Source organism: Poecilia mexicana, unplaced genomic scaffold (genome assembly GCF_051168715.1).
Source record: "Poecilia mexicana isolate PSO_F unplaced genomic scaffold, ASM5116871v1 scaffold_9, whole genome shotgun sequence".
Classification (NCBI taxonomy): domain Eukaryota; kingdom Metazoa; phylum Chordata; class Actinopteri; order Cyprinodontiformes; family Poeciliidae; genus Poecilia; species Poecilia mexicana.
The window spans coordinates 30282968-30289666 of NW_028263378.1; the positions used below are offsets into that span (position 1 = coordinate 30282968).

Sequence of the window (6699 nt, forward strand, 5' to 3'; positions counted from 1 at the left end):
GCTTGTCTCATCTGTGTCATTTCTGCATCCTCCTGATAAAAGTTTGACTTTCAGGAAGGAACATTGTGAGAAAAAGGAGGTTCATCCACCGACTAAACAGACAGGCAGTTCAATTAAAATGTAATCAGTAGTTAAGGCAAGCAGTAAACTGAAAACAGTCAGAAACTGGGTGATGTAAAATAAAGAAACTGATTGAGAGGGACAGGAGCAGGTAGGTAAGAGCACTAACTGAAGATCAACTTCAAAAATCAGTTAGAAAGCTTCTTGAAGTGTTGCTGGCAAAAACTGGAACCACTTTTTGAAGCTAGTTCAGAAGAAAGAATTATGTTTCCAAAAAACCCAGCTACTCTTTTAAAATATTTAGTATCAGAGGATAAAGGTAACAGCAAAGTTGCCAAAACAAAGACAGGCCTCTGCTATCTTAAAAGAACTCCAAACTCAAAAATGTCATTTTAATTTTAGGCACTCCTTACAGGGGCAGTAATAATATTGACTATGAATGTGAAATTGACTATTTTAAACACAGAGAAGACATGGAGTGTTACCTTGATTCTTTCATGTTTGAGAAATCCTTCAATCTCCTTGGCAGCCATGCAGCAGTGCAAAACGCCTGGAGAGACCTAGCCCCGCCTTCGAGACGCAGCCCCTCCTCAGAGCTGCTGCTTCCAAGCTTTTGCCTCACAGAGCAGCTCCCACACTCAGCTCCTTCAGACTAGCCAGAAGTAATTAGCAAACACCTGGAGGAATTACGTATTTGCAAGCTCATGACATGAGCTACTTTCTCACTGGTAAAACATGATCTAAGGGTTAATAGAGGAACCCTTCCTGAAGGCGGAGTTTCAGACAGAGCAGGAGTTTTTAAAGAGACAGAGGCCCAATTTCAAGGTGTTAAATGACATAATTCATATGTACAACATTTTTATAACAACTAATGGGAACATAGCTACTTGATTGTGATATAAAATCGATTATATGTGACTGGAAAACACACGATACTGCCACAACTTCAAACTCAAAAACATCATTTTCATTAGATACACCTTAACCACGAGAGACAGAATCTTAAAACAAATGCGTTTTATTACATGAAATAAGTATTGAATCACCAACCAACTCACAGATCTGGTATCTTAAGGAACCCTCCTGTCATTCACTCATTGCCTGGATTAACTGTAAACCTGTTTTGCCTTTTCTCCAAAACTGGATGTTTTATTGTCAAAGACTTGACCCATGCAACATCCATTTTTTGTCATGTCTTATACCTTGTATCCTGTAGGGATGCGTCATCCAGGAAGTATGCGCTACAAATTCAACTTCATTCCAGATGTGGTGGAAAAGATCGCACCAGCTGTTGCACATCTGGAGCTCTTCCAAAGGTAAAACGTGGCAGAAAGTTAAGTCTCACCCCGACAACGAATGTTCCTTCCAGTTACTAATGAATCTGTCCCTGGTGTTCAGGGGCCCATTTCCCAACAGGGAGGTGATCATGTCCAGCGTCTCGGGGTTTGTAGTCTCTGAAGATGGCTGGATTCTGACTAATGCCCACGTACTGAAGAACAAGCAGCGGGTGAAGGTTGAGCTGAAAAACGGTGTGGATTACGAAGCCGCGATCAAAGATGTGGATGAGCAGATGGATGGCCCCTCATCAAAATTGAGCCAGATGTGAGACGCTACTTAGATACACAGGCTGCGTTTCCATTAACCATAGAATTGCGCAAATTTAAATTTAAACTTAGATTTAAATTAGCTTAATGGAAACGCGCCAATTTGGAAAAACGCCTTTTTCCATAAAAAGTATTTGCGCTAGGATGAGGTGGTTTTTCAGCTGCATTAAAGTAAATTTCAATGGAAACAATTTTTTTCACATCACGAGTCAAATGATCAATAGCTACTGTTCAGATTCACTTTAATACAGACTAATCATAGATAGATAGATAGATAGATAGATAGATAGATAGATAGATAGATAGATAGATAGATAGATAGATAGATAGATAGATAGATAGATAGATAGATAGATAGATAGATAGATAGATAGATAGATAGATAGATAGATAGATAGATAGATAGATATATATTACTGAATTGGTTGAATGCAGTTTCATTCTTTCTATCTAGTTTTTATCTAACCAGTGACTGTGTGAAGGTTACCCACTAAATCTACATTTATTTGTTTTAAACATGTAGAATTTGTGTTTCTTTATGGATTTCCATTCAGTGACCTGAATAAAACATGTCGCTCAAACACACCAGGCTGCTTTGTGTGGTGGAAAGGAGCAGGTTTCCCACCACTTCAGCCAGACTCCACTCAGCATGAGCATCATTACCATTTTTAGTACTGATCTGCATACAAGAGCACCTCCATAATAAATGGAAAGAAAACAGACATCCTCCGTGCTATAAAGCCGAAATGATTTGTCCCATAGCAACCAGGGTGTGGACCCAGCAGTGCAGGGCTGTTTCTTTCAGACATACCTCCCTGTATAAGTTTTGAGGCGTGGCTGGGACCAGATGGGTTGCATGCTGTGTGAGATGCAGCCATCTTAGTGTTGGTTCCAGAGATGAATGAATGAGGTCAGTCAGGAAGAAAAGCATCCAGAACCTGGTCGAGTTAACCTGCCTCACTCTCTAAATGTAAAGGTCAAAATTAATGCCAATTAATGAGCAAATATGTAGCTCTACTGATGGATTTCATAATAATGTCTCTATTCTTGGGGTTGCAGCCAATCAACATGGAGGCTAATGAATGGTACTCTTGGATTGGCTGATTGGCAAACGACTGCCAGCAGTATGCCGTGGCACTGGTCCTATAGGTATTTTAGTTTCCCAAGCTGCATCTTTTCTAGAATATATTAGATATTTTCCATGAAAAAAAAATCACTCATAGGCAAATTTGGAGTTAAGTTTAACAGGAAAATCAGTACTCTAAAATAAATGATAGTTAGGATTCCTAAAAAATATACACAAATAGCCCACCAATTGTCCCAGATGGATTCATTCATTATATCTTACATTTTCAGATTTATTAATGTCTTCATATCTCCTATCCACCCATAGATCATCCGTCTACCCAACTTTCTATGTCCTGATCAATTGGTACCACATAGAAATAAACAAACACACTCCAGTCAATTTAAACTGTGACTTCTTAAAGGAGCTGGGAAGACTTAAAAAAAATGACTAATAAACAAAAATCTCTTTCCCACATCTACTGATGTGCTGCTGTAAACTTCAAAATGATTCAGCTTTGAATGTCAATAGTAAGGATTTTAAGAGTAACAAAAAACAAAAGAAGAAGAAAAAATGTCCACTATGTGACTCATTAAGAGGGCAGTACTCCTACGTCCCAGTGACCACAGCTCGCCCGTCTCCCTGCAGGGTCCGCTGGCCGTGCTGCCTCTGGGCCGGTCCTCAGACATGCGCTCCGGTGAGTTCATGGTGGCGGTGGGAAGCCCCTTCTCGCTGCAGAACACCGTCACCATCGGCATCAGCAGCAGCGCTCACCGCAAAGGCCTGGAGCTGGACTTCAAGGACTCTGACCTGGACTATATATTCAAACTGACGCCATCATAAATGTGAGTGCATTAACACAGACAGAATCAAAAACCCAAGCATGGTCTGTGTTTGCAAGTATTTTTCTAAATTGTCTTTGAATAATCATGAATTTTGTTTCACATCACAGTACGGCAACTCTGGTGGACCACTTGTCAATTTGGTGAGAGAATTTCTGTTGTTATTTTATGAACAGATAATATTTCTTATCTGTAATGGGGTTTTTTTCCCCTTACCTACTGGGCATGAATTTTTTGTATTATTACCAGAGTGTCTGATAATCTTTAAATGATCTCAAATTCCTGTATCTAGAATTAAGGCTTTAAATGTCTTAAATTCATTGAAATTGTAAATTGGCCTGAAATACATAAACGCTAGTCTTAAATTTTATGATGAAAGAGCCATTTAATCTCATGTATTTTTTTCTTCCTCACAGGACTTTTCTAGCTGACAAAAGTTTGAGTCACACTGACACATCTTCACTGTGATTAGTGACTCCAGGCGGTAAAGTCTACCGTTGGCTAGCTGCTAATGTAACTGCTGGTGGAGTGTAAAGGCTTTATTGAGTCTTACCCTATGATGGGTGATAGGTTTGACACCCGGGACAAATAACACCGACAAAAGCTGAAAATTTTTCAGTTTTCTTGTTTTGTGTGCACATTTATGTGTATGAGCGCTGTACCTTTCCTTGGCTGGAGGAAAGGTACAGACTGTTATCTCATTGTGTGAGTTCCACAGGACACGAATGGAGACGGAGCGATCATTTTTAGCACAAATTTATCCAGTTGACTGGACAGCGGTCGTTTTCGGCTCTGGCTCTCTTGTGTTGCCAACCTGTAAGAGTCCAAGTGAATTCTGTGCAAAAATCCCTTTTAACTTTGGCGCTGTACGGGTTCAGACTGAGAGGCCCAATGCCACTTCCAAGGACCACAAAAAGACCTCAGAAATGTCACAACTTTTGCTATGCTTGATTACGGTACAGTAGGATCCTCATATATGATAACTTTATTAAATTTTCCAGTTTTTTGCTCTTAAATTTCACTCAAGGTGGCAACAAACAGATCTTAAAAATCTTAAGCATTACTTGCTGAAACCTGCAGATACCCTGTTACACAACATTCAGAACTAAGGTGATGCTTATGTATAATTTGATTGGCTGTTTGCTCTAGAAGAGAAAGAAACTCAACCAATCATTTCTGGTTTTGTATGTCGTATCAGCTGCCTGTCTTCTGATCAACAGGACGAGATGTAATAGGCATCAATACCCTAAAGGTGACAGCCGGGATCTCGTTTGCCATCCCTGCAGACAGAATACGTCAATTTCTTGCTGACTTCCACAACATGTAGCTAAACGGTACAGATGTGTTCACAGCCTCCTGAAAAAAAAAAACATCCTGATGTTATTCACACTTCATCGTTTTCCTATGCTTATCTTTTACTAGGTGACCCAGAGCACAGAAAGAAATTCTTAGGTGTCCGCATGATGCAGTTCACACCATCGTAGGTCTACTTTTTCCCCCACGTTCTTTCAAACTGTTTTGATCAGATGGTCTATAGAGGAACAGGTGGCTCTGTGATGTTGTGCCCAATAATAGAAAATAGCTGAAATAATGCCATTCTTTCCTAATTAAGACATGTTCATTTCTTGATTAGTGATCTTAAATCATAAAATAAGATTATTTATTATTATTTATTTCTCTCCAGTGGGTATTTATTTATTTTAAATTTTATGATTTAAAATAAATAATCTTATTTTAAATCATAAAATAAGATTACTTATTTCTCTCCAGTGGGTGAGTGGATCCACATGAAGTTTTGTGCCAAAAGAAGCACCGTGGTACACAATATCAACGTGCAAAAGAAGAGCATGTTGACTTCGAAAGCACAGCATATCCACACAGACATAAAGTACATATCCACATATGATTCATCCATTTCATCCTCATCATCTGAACTTCCTGTTTCTCTCTTCCTGCGTCGTCTGTAGTTTAAGACGTTTGCATTTCACCAAAGGATCCCTGAACCTCCTCCCAGAGTTCAGGGCTGCTCTGCGTTATGAATATGTTTTTTCATGGAAGTAACTCTATGAACAAAAACATCACTTTGTGAAGAGCTAGAGATTAAATTGCTCCCCTCATCTGGGTTTTTCATAAATACTGAGGATTTGTAACTCAGATTTTCTCCAGATGGAAATGTTTTTGTTTGTTTAAACATTTACTGCTTTAATTAAAGTTAAATTACACGTCAAACTGCCATCCATGTCCAGAATGTTTTGTGTTTTTTTAAGACGTGTTCTCTTCCGTCTGTCCAGTTTGACTGAGGAAATCAGAGAACATGTGGACAGATTCCCAGACATGAGTTCAAGGGTTTACATTCATGAAGTTATTCCTGGAACAGCTGCATCCAGGTACGGATGGGGCCACAGGGAATATTTATGGGCTTCACTGTACACATAAATAAACATGTTACCTGTGAAATTATAAATATTGGAGAGGTCTTCTGTTTTTACAATAGAAAAACTTCAACTGTGACAGACCAAATCTTTTTTTTTTTTTTAAATCCAGAAGTAAGTAATTTCTTTGCATTTAATTGAATTAAATAAGTATTTGATTGCCTGCCGACCAGCAGGAATCCTGGCTCTAACACACCTGTTAGTTTTCCTTCCAGGTAATTAATCCATTACCTGGATTCATTTTATCTGTTTGAACTCACAACCTGTAGAAAACACACCAGTCCACACACTCATTCAAAAAAAATCTGATTAATTATTTTTTTAAAAATGCGATTTTTTTTTTTTGGTCTGTTGAAGTTCAGGTGTACATACAATAAAAAGGAGCTCCATTCTTAATAAGTGATGAGAAAAACAAAATGGAAACTTTTTAACAAGGCTACCTAGAGGCATTGAAGGATCTTCATGAACGTCCAATAAGCACTGGTTGCGTTCAATAAGCCCCTCCTCCTGGCTCTGATTGGTTGTTTTTGGCCGTGCATTTCTTCAGACGGAAATAATACTTCATGGATATTTTCACACATTATCTTTCTCATATTGTTCTGTCACGACATGGAGATAATTTTAACAAATATGTAAAAAAAAAAAAAAAAGACCAAACATATTTTCTATGAAAGTTGCATACTGCGGCTTTACGC

At 38.6% G+C, this 6699-nt stretch overlaps 1 pseudogene; it reads left to right on the forward strand.

Annotated features, from left to right (window-relative positions):
• The first annotated feature begins 1278 nt into the window (after nt 1-1278).
• On the forward strand, nt 1279-5872 carry LOC106908693 (serine protease HTRA1-like; annotated as a pseudogene).
• The last annotated feature ends 827 nt before the right edge of the window (nt 5873-6699 follow it).